Source organism: Leucopleurus acutus, assembly GCF_964270905.1.
Source record: "Leucopleurus acutus genome assembly, chromosome: 17".
Taxonomy (NCBI): Eukaryota; Metazoa; Chordata; class Mammalia; order Artiodactyla; family Delphinidae; genus Leucopleurus; species Leucopleurus acutus.
Window position 1 is genome coordinate 71,983,653 of NC_139159.1, and position 14,029 is coordinate 71,997,681.

Below are 14,029 nucleotides of genomic sequence, written 5' to 3' on the forward strand. Positions count from 1 at the left end.
GGCAAATGAAGTTGATCGAAGCAAAGTGATAATTACTGTTCCTCAAAGGCTGGTTGAAACAATCTGGGCTAAAATATAATACAACTGTGAACAAGCCCTTTAAAAATTCTTTTGTCCCGAAACCCTATAGTCTGTCCTTGGTAACTGCTCTTTCTGCTGTGTTTTCTTCTTCCTCTTTCCTGCCCAGCCCGAGGCCAGGCACACAGTGAGCCTGCAGATCTGTGGGCTTCAGTTTCCTTACCTCTAAAGTGGGCATAGTAGTCGCTGCCTGATTACGTTTGGAAGGATGATGGAGTCAGGTACAGCCTCACCCGGCCCTGCCTCTTAGTAGCTTTGATGCCTGGGGTGGGTTTCTGGACCTTCCTGGACAATATCACATGTCTACTGAGTGCCTACCAGATGCTGAGCCTGGTGATAGGATATAGAAGAAAAGAAGATGGTCACAGTTGAGTGACGTTTTCTGAGTCCCACAGTGACCTTTCCCCTGTATTTTATAAAGCCTGGCAAAGCGTGCCTGCTTTACATGTGTACCCTTTGGAGGGGTGGAGGGGCAAATATTATTGTTCCCATTTTGCAGATGAGGAAAGTGGGGGCACAGAGCTGTTAACTAACCTACCTGATGTTACTCAGCACATAGCGGGACAAGCTGGCATTTGAACACTCCTATTTGGTCTCTGGAGCCCACACACCTGATCACTCTATATTGTCCTGGCTCTTGTTAAAACGAGACAATATACATAAAGAACTCAGCACAGGAGTGCCTGGCCAGTGGGACATGTTGAAGGTAGATGCCCCTGTGACTGACTGGAACTTCTGTTTTCTGCAGTGAGTCTGGGACGTGTGACTCCCAGGAACCATGTGTGTGTGCGTGTGTGTGTGTGTGTGTGTGTGTGTGTGTGTGTGTGTGTGATTCTTTCTCTCTCTCTCTTCTCCCCTCCCTTTTTTTGGGTCCCAGCTCCTCCCTCACTGTTAACCCCACCAGCCTCCTCTCACTATTTATCCTGCACCGCCCTTCTCCCCCCACCCCCCCATATCTGGTCTTAATTGACTTGGCTCCTGTCCCAGAACAGCCTGGCACCCAGACCTGCCATGCTATCATACCACCTCAGGTGGTTAAACAAACAGAGGGTGGCATTTATCAAATGCCATGCGCCTGTGAATCTGTCCTCTCCTCCCCAGCTCTGTCCCCATCTTTCTCACCGTTTGCAGTTTTGAGGGCTGTGGAGTCTTTGCCTCTCTTACGAAGCATCTCTCATTGCTGGCCGGTGAGCGTCAGGCCCCAGGGACTGGGAGGCCAGTGCTAGCTCTGGAGTTACCCAGGCCTTATGGTAAAAACGCATCACCCTGAATGTGGGCCAGCCGAGGCATCGGCCCAACCCCGCCCTGCCCGAGCAGCTGAATCCTGCTGCCCCAGCCTTAGTCACTGGCCAGAGAGACTCTCCTTGTTCAAGCTGAGGCCAGCCCCTCCTCCGACAGCCCGGGTTCCTGGAAAAGCTTCATGTGGAGGACGTGGACTTCCCCTCCAACTGGAATCGTTAGCGTTCATTTGCTGGGCACTTACTGAGTGTCAGATACCGCACTAAGCACTTTACAAGTATCTTCTCATTTAATCCTCTTAATCAATTCTGGGGGCAGGTGCGCCTTTAATCTCCCTCTTACTGATGGGAATGCCAGCTCAGCCTCGTGAATACTAACAATAGCAAGTGTCTCACCTTTCTTAGGTGCTCCTGTGTGCCAGGTACCTGGCCTAACTCCCAGGAAGCCTGCAAAGCCATATGCCGTTACCATTATGCCTGTTTCAGAGACGGGGACACTGAGACCTGGGCGTTTCTGGGTCCCCTGGCTCGTGTGTGCAGTCTGCCTGTCGAGGCCTCAGCCACGGGGCTGTGCTGTAATGAGGAAACGGGAGCAGAGTTTCCCGAGTGAGCGGGCCTGGCCGGTGCCCCGACTTCAGAGCCTGAACTTTGCCGGCTGCTGCACGCTGCCTCCAGGGGCTGGACCTGGGGCTGGCGGAGCGTCTTGCTTTCTCAGATGGGCACCAGGGAAAGGGCTGTGTGGTCACCAAGCGCACACAGCGAATTTGCTTACGGGGCTCTTGGGAGAAGAGCTGGCCGGAGGGCGAGGATGTGGCCGCCGAGTCATTTAGGGGAGAGAGTAAACACTGACCTGGGCAGGACTCGCCTTCCACCCAGGAGGGCCTGGGCCCCTCCTTCCTGTCCCCTTTGCACACACCCCAGGCTCGGGCTGCAGCCTTGGGACCAGGTCCCCTCCATGGGCTCCCTGGAGCACCCCCACCAGCCCCTCCTCCCCAGTGAGCATCCTCCCGTGAGAAGGTATGGGGGGAGGATGGCTGACAGAGCCCTCGCCCGCTCAGCACTTTTCCCGGTTAGGAAACATTTCATAGACGTGATCTCATTCCATCGAGCAGTCACACGGTGATTCAAGCGCCCGCCTACCAACAGGGGAACTGAGGCTTCCGCAGAGAGGGGTCCTGCCCATTCCACCCCACCACGCTGCCCGGGCTCAGTAATCCCAAAGTAGGGGGTTCCCTGCACGGAGATGTCCGGGGCTGTGGTAGTCATTCTACCTGAGCCCCAGCAGTGGCCTCGGGAGCAGAACTCAGCTAGGAAGCCCAGGAGAGGCCAGTGTGTGGAGTCGATGCAGTCTTAGAATAATAAAAAGGAAGGTAGCCTCACAGCGGGGGGCTGACATCTGCGGCACAGCAGGGTGTCACAGCTGGTCTTGAAACCAGAGCTGAGTGAAGACTCCTAGAAGGAGAAACCAAGTGGCGTGTAACAGAGCGGTAGCAGCCACAGCCCCATCCCTGGGAGGTCACGTGCCTGGACCGTCCTCACTGCACGGGTCCTCCGCACAGCCCCAGGAGGGGAGAGCTATTTGCCCCATTTTGAAGACTGGGAAGCGCATCCAGGATTAACCCCGGGGCTGAGCCCAAACCTCCCTCTTCCCTCCCTGCTCTGCTCTTTAGAAAAACAAAACCAGAATTTCTGTCGTGTTGCTCTAGGAAGTTTCTTTTTAAAAAATTGATTTCCTTCTGTGATGCCTGGCTTGTGACAGATCGTAGATCAGGAGACAGATCTTGGGTCCTTGCCGCTCCGGCAGGCTCCGAGAGGCTGCCCCCGCCTCACCATGTCAGGGGAGGCTGGGGAGCCGGCAGTTTCACTGTCTCGGCAGAGATGCAGGAACCTGTTAACCTGCCTTAGAAGCTAATAAAAAAAAAAATCCCAGTGAGATCATGTCTGTTAAAGCCCTTTGAGCTCCCTGAGCTCCGAGGCTGTATTAACGCATGCTGTTTTTACTGCTTACTCAGCAAAAATGTCCCCAGGATGCAAAGCCCATTCCCTCCTTCCAGCCCTCTCGCTTCCTTATGCATTTTATCTGATGCTTCCTCTGCATCTGGAAGACCTGCCCGTTTCTTTGCTAACGCGCTGTCCTAGAAGGAACTGGCACATTTTGGGGTGCTAATTTTGTGCTAAACTTTTTTTTTTTTTTTTTTTGCGGTACGCGGGCCTCTCACTGCTGTGGCCTCTCCCGTTGCGGAGCACAGGCTCCGGACGCGCAGGCCCAGCGGCCGTGGCTCACGGGCCCAGCCGCTCCGCGGCATGTGGGATCTTCCCGGACCAGGGCACGAACCGGTGTCCCCTGCATCGGGAGGCGGACTCTCAACCACTGCGCCACCAGGGAAGCCCTGTGCTTAACTTTTTTATTCATTGACTCCTTCGACCCTTACAGCCATCCTATGAAGCAAGATGTATGTGTATTCCTGTTCTCAGGCGAGGCAACTGAGGTTCGGACTGGGGGGTCCAGCAAGGTCACATGGCTTAGAAAGGTAAACAGGGTCCACTCCCAGGATGTGTATTTACTGGGTCATGCCTTGCTGTAGTCATACCTGCTCTGCTTTTCCTTAACTGGAAGAGGAGAAGGGCCCTCCTGGAATTTGGCCCTGAGATGATGGTGACAGTATGTTGTTCAGTTTTGCTGTGAGGGCTGGGCTAGGCCACCTCTGTCCTTTTTGTTCTGGAGAATCTTGGCCCCGATCTGCTAGGAGGTCACCCCACTGCACCCCACCACCCCCGAAGAGGAATGCCTTTGCTTGACTCTTTGCATGAAATGGATGGACAGGTGGACCTTGAAGTTGGAGACACCAGGCTGTGACTTGCCCTGGGAACCTGACCCTACCCCACCTCTGCTGTCTCCACCTGCAAAAATCAGGCTCTTTGTGAAAAATACCTTTATCAGAGAGTGGCTGTGCAGATGGGTGGAGGAACAGTTAGCAATAACTAACATTTGTTACGTGTTTCGTATGTGCCACCCAGCCTTGCAGGCACTGTTCTAGTGTTTGCTTTGTCAGGAACATCACTGGCCGCACTGTTCCCAAACTCACCATAGGTTGAGCAGGTAATTTGCTCCCATTTTACAGATAAGGAAGCCAGAGCTAGCTCAGAGTTGCAAAACTGGGGCTGAAACACAGATTGCCTGACTTCAGGGATGAAACATTCCCCTATCCTGTCACTGTGAGACCATTTCTGTGTGGATTTCTTAGACGGCTGGGATTCTCTCTCTCTCCCCCCACCCTCCTCTCTTTTTTGGACAATAGCTCAGCTTGGATAGGTGGTCAGAAGCCACCTGGCACACTCTTTCTCCTTCCCAGTGGAATTCTAACTGCAGAAGATGCATAGATAAAGGCAAAGCTTGGCCAAGGGCATTGGCTGCAGGGCTTTGGAGAAAACACCCACCAAATTTCAAATATTAATAATCCTAAGGAATCATTCTTAGAGGCGAGAGAGGCCTGGCAATGCCTGTACTGTAAGTGGCAGAGACGTTTTCGATGAGCTAATAGCTAGTTGTGGTGGTGTGTTCATTGTGACTAAGACTCAGTGTGCAGCCACTTGTACATATGTTGTGCTCTCAGGCCCCACAGAGCCCCTCCCAGTGGGCGGTGTGGCACACGTGGCCTGGGCCAGCAGACCGCCTCGGCACAACCCCACGGACATGGTCTCCGAGTTCTCCATCTCTCATTCAGATCGTGTCGGGCGGGCGGTGTGTCTGAGCTTGTGATGTTTTGAGATTTGAGAAGGGCAGCACAGGGCATATATGTCATACTATGCACTATGGGCTGAACGGTGTCTCATGCCCATTACTGCCATGTATCTGTTGAAGCCCTACACCCCAGTGCCCCAGATGTGACTGTATTTGGAGGGAGGGCCTTTAAAGAGGTAATTAAGTTAAAATGAGGCCGTTAGGGTGGGCCCTAATCCAATCTGTCTGTGTCCTCATGAGGAAGTTTAGGCGCACAAAGAAGCACCAGGGATGAGCACACACAGGAAGGACCGTGTGAGGACACGGTGAGGAGGTGTCTGTATGCAAGCTAAGGAGAGAGGCCTCAGGAGAAACCAACCCTGCCAAACCTTGACCTTGGACTTCCAGCCTCCAGGACTATGAGAAAAATAAATTTCTGTTGTTAAAGCCCCCAGTCTGTGGTATTTTGTTATGGCAGCCCTAGAAGACTAATTAATACACCATGTATCGGGGGCAATGCCATCAACCAATCTAAGAGTTCTAGAGCTAAACATATTAATTTTCATATTAAATGGAAAAAATAAAATCAATAAGTAGCCTCAGGGCTTCCCTGGTGGCACAGTGGTTGAGAGTCCGCCTGCCGATGCAGGGGACATGGGTTCGTGCCCAGGTCCGGGAAGATCCCACATGCTGCGGAGCGGCTGGGCCTGTGAGCCGTGGCCGCTTAGCCTGCGCGTCCGGAGCCTGTGCTCCGCAACGGGAGAGGCCACAACAGTGAGAGGCCCGTGTACCGCAAAAAATAAAAAGAATAAGTAGCCTCATGTTAGTTGAAGGTTCAAAAATTACCATAAAATATTGCTCTTGAGAGCTTCTTAGATTTGGGAATTGTGCACGAGTCTGTGTTAATCATCGTTACTATTTTGCAGATGCAAATCCAAGCTCAAAGAGGCTTGGTACCTCCTTAGTTTATGGGAGAGCTGGATTTGAACCTAGGTAGTTGGGCTCCATAGCTGTGAATTTACACACAGCACTGTGCCACCTCTTGACAGAGATTGCCTGGGACAGTGTCTTGGAGGAGCTCTGGGTGTGGACAAGTGAGTCAGCAATTGCAGTACAGTTAAAAGGGAATATGAGAAGGATGTCTGGGACCCATGTTCAAGCGGGGAGAGCCCCAGCTTTGGCCTCAGCACTCAGCTGCTCCAGGCTGAGCCCTAGTACTTGTCCCCCAGGGAGGACCATGCTGAGCCAGGCTGGTCACGCTGGGGCGGTAGCTGTGGCCACAAATGAGCTGCCCCTCCTCTGTCCAACGCCATGAAAGGCTGTTTCTTGGCTGGCACAGTGGGAGCGGCAGGCCACAGTGTTTGCTCTGGACAGAGCCTGGTCTGTCTTTCCAGACTGTGCAGGGACAGGCAGGGAGCTACGGCAGGGGAAAGCCCGCCTGCCTCTTTCCCATCTTCTCTGCCACAGCCCATAAGTTTAATTTGTTTTCATTAAGTCCCATATTTCTCTGCAAAAGAAGGAAGACAGGGTCTTCTTTGAACCTAAGCTAGAACCCCCCTTTTTGTAGAGGCACCTTCTTGTGTATTCAGTTGGCTTTTTAAAAAAATAGTCAATTCAATTCTAATTCAAAAAGATGCATGCACTCCAGTGTTCATAGCAGCACTATTTACAATAGCCAACACATGGAAACAACCCAAGTGCGCATCAGCAGACAGATGGTTTAAGAAGATGTGGGATACATACACAATGGAATATTACTCAGCCATAAAAAAGAAAGAAATATTGCCATTTGCAGCTGCATGAATGGACCTAGAGATTATCATACTAAGTGAAGTGAGTCAGACAGAGAAAGACAAACATTATATGATATCACTTATATATGGAATCTAAAAAAATAACACCAGTGAATTTATTTACAAAACAGAAACAGACTGGGCTTCCCTGGTGGCACAGTGGTTGAGAGTCCACCTGCCGATGCAGGGGACACGGGTTCGTGCCCCGGTCTGGGAAGATCCCACATGCCGCGGAGCGGCTGGGCCCGTGAGCCATGGCCGCTGAGCCTGCGCGTCCGGAGCCTGTGCTCCGCAACGGGAGAGGCCACAACAGTGAGAGGCCCGCGTACCGCAAAAAAAAAAAAAAAAAAAAAAAAAATATATATATATATATATATATATATATATAAAACAAAAAAAAGCAAACAGAAACAGACTCACAGACAGGGAGAACAAACTTATGGTTACCAAAGGGGAAAGGGGGGGGAAGGGAAAAATTAGGAGTTTGGGATTAACAGATACGCACTATTATATGTATAAAACGGATAAGCCACAGGATTTACTGTGTAGCACAGGGAACTATATTCAGGATCTTGTTTTTGTTTTTGTTTTTGTGTTTTTTTGCGGTATGCGGGCCTCTCACTGTTGTGGCCTCTCCCGTTGCAGAGCACAGGCTCCGGACGTGCAGGCTCAGCGGCCATGGCTCACGGGCCCAGTCGCTCCATGGCATGTGGGATCTTCCCGGACCGGGGCACGAACCCACGTCCCCTGCATCATCAGGCGGACTCTCAACCACTGCGCCACCAGGGAAGCCCTTAGCACCCCCATTTTATAGCTAAGGAGACAGAGCCCCAGAGAAGCTGACGCATTTGTGCAAGGCCACACAGCATTTACACGGTAGCAGCAGTAGGGGAATCGACCCCAGGCAGCCTGGCTTCATTGCCCGTGCTCTGGCCCACAGTTCGACCTGAGCTCGTCTTGTTCCAGGGGTGGTAGCATGTGTTGTGCAGTTGATGCTGCTGTGATCCCCAAAATTGTCCACAGGCAGGCGGTGTCAAAGGCAGGACGGAGACAGCGGGGTGCGGGCTGCCGTTCCCAGGTTCCCTGCAGCTCCTTGTCCCGTTAGGCGAGGCCCCGGGGTCGGAGCAGCTGTGCGATCCACGGGCGCACCCGTTCTCAGGTATTGGCTGCGGTTTCTAATTCCCTGGCGCCGGAAGCCCAGCTGAGCGATCAGGGCAGACTGCACCTTACAGAAGGGGTGTGGTGACAAATGGGAATGACTAGGCTTGGGGGCTCGGCGGATGGGCGAGGAGTCAATCAAACAAGAACGGACAGAGTGGTTCGTTGGCCAATTGGTCTAAGTGTGAGCGAGGCTGTAATTCTTTCATTTAAATAAATATAATTACTTAGCACCTTTGGTACCCACCTTAGAAAGCTTTATGCTTTCTGTTTTATTTGATCCTTCCTTTGGGGAAGGCAGAGCAGGTTTATAGGTCTGTTTTCCAGATGAGGAAGCTGAGGCCCAGAGGCTGCATGGGGAAAGCCAGGATATGACCCAAGGATTTAGGATTCCAAGTTTAAAGTTCAAGTGTGTCTTGGCCTCTGTGATCTAGAATTAGGGTTGTGTGCTCTCCATTGCTCAGTGGCTCCCGAACTGTGACTACCTGCTACCTCACTGAATAATAGCTGTAGGAATCATGGTTATGTAGGTACAGGCATGGCCCCCTTGTGCCAGGCCCAGTTCTAAGCACGTTGCATGTGTTAACTCACGGGGCCCTCGTGACTCCCTGTGAAGGAGGTACTCTCGAAATGGGGACCTTGAGGGCTCAGGAAGTTGCCTCTGGTCACACAGCTTGTAATCGGCAGGACGAAGAATGGAACCCAGCAGTTGGCCTGGGTCCTTACATTTTTGCCGCTGCCCTGCACTGGCTCTGAAGGCTAAGTATTCAGTGGAGTGGGGAAGGCTGGCACCCTGAGGCTGTAAAGGAGGAAGGGCCGGAGGGGATGGGGGCGTCTGCTGAGCGCTCAGCCACTGGGTGCGTTTTACATCATTCCTCAGACGGCTTCCCTCTGTGTTTTCATCTTACTCGTGCGTTTACTGAGCACTTATTAAGCAACTGCTGTCTTCCGAATGTCACTCGCTTCTGGAGATACAGACGTTACAAGACCCAGTACCTGCACTCAAAGGAGCTCTTCCTCCTTAAGGAGAGGAGACAGGAAGCCGACATCTGTTGCATGCCAGGCGCTGCTTTAGGTGTTACAGACATCCTCCGTCAAGCTGCTCAGCATCTGAGGTTCAAGGAGGCTGAGAACAAGCCAGGTGGGAAAGAGGGAGTTAGGAGCCAGGTCAGCTGGCCCCTCAGGAGCCCACGTTCCTGCTTCTCTCCCAGGCGATCACCCCTTCCCTGCTGCCCCGAGGCCAACATACAGAAGCCCCTGCAGAATTCCTATTGGGCCGAACTCAGGAATTCTGGGAGCAGGGAGTTGGCATTCATGTAACTGTCCCTAATGCTGGCTTTCTCTGGTGTGTCTGTCCTTGTCCTGGTCTTTCCCGGATGCAGCAAGTGAGCCTTGGAAGGGCTGTCCTGCACACGGGGATGCTGTCATCCGCAGCAACCCAGGATAACAATTCCTGGAAAATCCCTGATCTCTTTCTGCCTAACAGTTCCCCTCTTGCGCTGGAAGGGATTAACAAAGACAGTCACGACATCAATCCTGCCTGTCCGGCCTGGCCCCTGAAATTATTGTTAATGCAGTTTCCGAGTTGGAGGGGCCTTGAACCCACCCCCTTTCTTATCCAAAGGAGAAAATAGGGAATAACGAGGCCCTGAGAGTTGGGCTGATGCGGGTCACGCAGCTGGCGTGGCAGGCCTGCAGCGGGGAACCAGGGTCGGGCCTTGGGGGCGGCTCCCTTCCATTTTCTTCCCTGGTCTCTCTCCTCTGGGGGTCTGCAGATAAGAGACACCCTTCCTGGAAGGACAGCAGTTTGGGGACTTGGCAGATAAGGCTGAGTTGGGTGTGCCTAGCAGGCCCAGAATAAAAGGATTACCCAGAGAAGTTAGGAATTGACCTTCCTTGAGGTGGGTCCTCCCGATAAAGATGCTTTTGAAGTTCAGTTGGCAGGAGATGGGATCTCTGTGGCAGAGCCTGACACCCGGGAGCCTTCTGGATGGAGGCACCCTGATAGGGAAATCAGCAAGCTAACGATAGGGAAAGAGAACCCTTATCAATGGAGGCCTCTGCAGGGCTTGCTTTGAGGTACTTCCTTCCTGTCCACCAGCTTCTGGAATCTGTCTCCACTTTGCAGATGCAAAAACTGAGGCATAGATAGTCCTTTTCCTTTATTTATTTATTTTTTAATCCTGATGAAGGTATCACTGTTTCGATTCCTGGGACTCCTCAAAATGCTGAATGCTCCTCATTATGCAACCGTTTAATTGAGCATATACTACAGGCCAGGCACCATGCTGCGTTCTGGGAGTACAGAAATCAGTAGGACCCTCTCTTTTCCCTTAGGGAACATTGATTCTCCTGTCAGGGGAGCTTTAGGTGAGAAATCGGGTCAACACAGCAGAAGGTTCCGGGGCAATGCTGAGGACACTGGTTGCCCTAAGCACACAGAGGGTTGCACCGTGTGGACTTGGGGTGGTCAGGGAAAGAAGAAGGTAGCCCAGAGAGGAGGAGTGCTTAGGTCAGAGCGGGGGAGAGAAGAGGCCATTGGAAACAGAGACCCAATCCTGGAAAGTCCATTTTGACCTTGTGCCGAGGGCAGCGGAGAGAGATTCCCCAAGTTTAAGCGCTGGCGTGAGAGGATGAAGCTGGCGTTTCAGAAAGCTTATTACCCTTGCTGCATGACTGAGACAGGATCAGAGTGGGGGCTGAAGCTGGCAGTGAGAGGTGATGGGGGCCTCACCTGGTTGAGATAGGAGTGGATGGGAGAGACCCAGTAGAGACAGAATCCCCTGAAGGTGGTACGTGATGAGCTTGGGGGTTTACAGGAAATGGAATTAAATGTGCTGCCACGTGTTTGGCTTAAGCCCCTACACGGAGTTGATGCCACACACTGCTGTGTAGGACATGCTGGTGTGTGTGTGTGTGTGTGTGTGTGTGTGTGTGTGTGTGTGTGTGTGTGTGGTGGGGAGATGACCTGGTAGATCTGGAGCTGGGACGGGGGTGGATCTGAGCTGGACCACGGAGGGGGCTGCACCCCAGCGCAGTGGCGGGCGAGCTGCTGAGGGCTGGTGAGACCTCTGCCCAGGATTCAGGGCACCGGCCAGGCTGGGTTCTTTCTGGCTGCTGCCTTGAAAGCTCTGAGACTGAAGACCTGTAGCCTTGTCTGTGCCACTTGGGTGGAGCCCTTTGCCCCTCACCCAGCATGCGTTTCTCTCCTCAAAACCACTGAACAGGGGCTTCCCTGGTGGCGCAGTGGTTGAGAGTCCACCTGCCTGCCGATGCAGGGGACACGGGTTCGTGCCCTGGTCCGGGAAGATCCCACATGCCGCGGAGCGGCTGGGCCCGTGAGCCATGGCCGCTGAGCCTGCACGTCCGGAGCCTGTGCTCCGCAACGGGAGAGGCCACAACAGTGAGAGGCCCGCGTACCGCAAACAAACAAACAAACAAACAACAAAAAAAAAACACTGAACAGCATGAAGGAACGTTTTACAAAATGGCAAAGCGAATACGGCACCTCTTCCTCTTGTCCTGTGGTGTTTCTCTTTAGCCTCACTATCTAGTCCTCGTAGGAGGGAGTGGTGGGAGCTCCGGGGTCCCCCTGCCCAGGCCTGACTCCTGGCTTCAGTGGTGGCTGACAGTATAACCCACGTTCTGGTCTGTGAAATGGGTATAATCATAGCATCTCTGTGTCTTACATGTTTGTTGCGTGGCCAGAGGACACAGTGAACGTAGAACTCTGAGCACAGTGCCTGCCATGCGTTTTGGAGTTTGTCACATTACCCTCGCTTGCACTGCTTTCCAGTTTGATGGATTTTTTTGTTTGTTTGTCTGTTTTGGTTTTTCTTTGCTTTTTATTTATTTAATTAATTTATTTAATCATCTTTATTGGAATATAATTGCTTTACAATGGTGTGTTAGTTTCTGCTCTATAACAAAGTGAATCAGTTATACATATACATATGTTCCCATATCTCTTCCCTCTTGCGTCTCCCTCCCTCCCACCCTCCCTATCCCACCCCTCTAGGTGGTCACAAAGCACGGTGCTGATCTCCCTGTGCTATGCAGCTGCTTCCCACTAGCTATCTATTTTACATTTGGTAGTGTGTATATGTCCATGCCTCTCTCTCACTTTGTCACAGCTTACCCTTCCCCCTCCCCATATCCTCAAGTCCATTCTCTGGTAGGTCTGTGTCTTTATTCCTGTCTTACCCCTAGGTTCTTCATGACATTTTTTTTTCTTAAATTCCATATATATGTGTTAGCATACAGTATTTGTTTTTCTCTTTCTGACTTACTTCACTCTGTATGACAGACTCTAGGTCCATCCACCTCACTACAGATAACTCAACTTCGTTTCTTTTTATGGCTGAGTAATATTCCATTGTATACATGTGCCACATCTTCTTTATCCATTCATCTGTTGATGGACACTTAGGTTGCTTCCATGTCCTGGCTCTTGTAAATAGAGCTGCAATGAACATTTTGGTACATGACTCTTTTTGAATTATGGTTTTCTCAGGGTATATGCCAAATAGTGGGATTGCTGGGTTGTATGGTAGTTCTATTTTTAGTTTTTTAAGGAACCTCCATACTGTTCTCCACAGCGGCTGTATCAATTTACATTCCCACCAACAGTGCAGGAGGATTCCCTTTTCTCCACACCCTCTCCAGCATTTATTGTTTCTAGATTTTTTGATGATGTCCATTCTGACCGGTGTGAGATGATATCTCATTGTAGTTTTGTTTTGCATTTCTCTAATGATTAATGATGTTGAGCATTCTTTCATGTGTTTGTTGGCAATCTGTATATCTTCTTTGGAGAAATGTCTATTTAGTTCTTCTGCCCATTTTTGGATTGGGTTGTTTGTTTTTTAGATATTGAGCTGCTTGTAAATTTTGGAGATGAATCCTTTGTCAGTTGCTTCATTTGCAAATATTTTCTCCCATTCTGAGGGTTGTCTTTTGGTCTTGTTTATGGTTTCCTTTGCTGTGCAAAAGCTTCGAAGTTTCATTAGGTCCCATTTGTTTATTTTTGTTTTTATTTCCATTTCTCTAGGAGGTGGGTCAAAAAGGATCTTGCTGTGATTTATGTCATAGAGTGTTCTGCCTATGTTTTCCTCTAAGAGTTTGATAGTGTCTGGCCTTACATTTAGGTCTCTAATCCATTTTGAGTTTATTTTTGTGTATGGTGTTAGGGAGTGTTCTAATTTCATACTTTTACACGTACCTGTCCAGTTTTCCCAGCACCACTTATTGAAGAGGCTGTCTTTTCTCCACTGTATATTCTTGCCTCCTTTATCAAAGATAAGGTGACCATACATGCGTAGGTTTATCTCTGGGCTTTCTATCCTGTTCCATTGATCTATACTTCTGTTTTTGTGCCAGTACTATACTGTCCTGATTACTATAGCTTTGTAGTATAGTCTGAAGTCAGAGAGCCTGATTCCTCCAGCTCCGTTTTTCTTTCTCAAGATTGCTTTGGCTATTTGGGGTCTTTTGTGTTTCCATACAAATTGTGAAATTTTTTGTTCTAGTTCTGTGAAAAGTGTCAGTGGTAGTTTGATAGGGGTTGCATTGAATCTGTAGATTGCTTTGGGTAGTAGAGTCATTTTCACAATGTTGATTCTTCCAGTCCAAGAACATGGTGTATCTCTCCATCTATCTGTATCATCTTTAATTTCTTTCATCAGTGTCTTATAATTTTCTGCATACTGGTCTTTTGTCTCCTTAGGTAGGTTTATTCCTAGGTATTTTATTCTTTTTGTTGCAATGGTAAATGGGAGTGTTTTCTTAATTTCACTTTCAGATTTTTCATCATTAGTGCATAGGAACGCAAGAGATTTCTGTGCATTAATTTTGTATCCTGGTACTTTACCAAATTCACTTATTAGCTCTAGTAGTTTTCTGGTAGCATCTTTAGGATTCTCTGTGTATAGTATCCAGTTTGATGGATTTTTAACCCTTATTTTCCTTCTTCATCCTTAAGCCAGCACCTTGAGATGGGTGTAATTAACTCACTGATTTTTTTTTAACTTCTGCTGCATCAT

At 50.2% G+C, this 14,029-nt stretch overlaps 2 long non-coding RNA genes across 3 annotated transcripts in view; one reads left to right on the plus strand and one right to left on the minus strand.

The window, feature by feature from the left end:
• The window catches only part of LOC309974192, an 885,569-nt gene extending 873,105 nt beyond the window's left edge, over positions 1-12,464 (minus strand). Inside the window, exon 1 of the long non-coding RNA XR_014326867.1 lies at positions 12,414-12,464. This is a non-coding gene — a long non-coding RNA (uncharacterized lncRNA). The remainder of the gene's footprint in view (positions 1-12,413) is intronic.
• Positions 1-14,029, plus strand: part of LOC309974191 — a 291,403-nt gene that overhangs the window by 111,882 nt on the left and 165,492 nt on the right. The gene's annotated exons all lie outside the window — the stretch shown is intronic.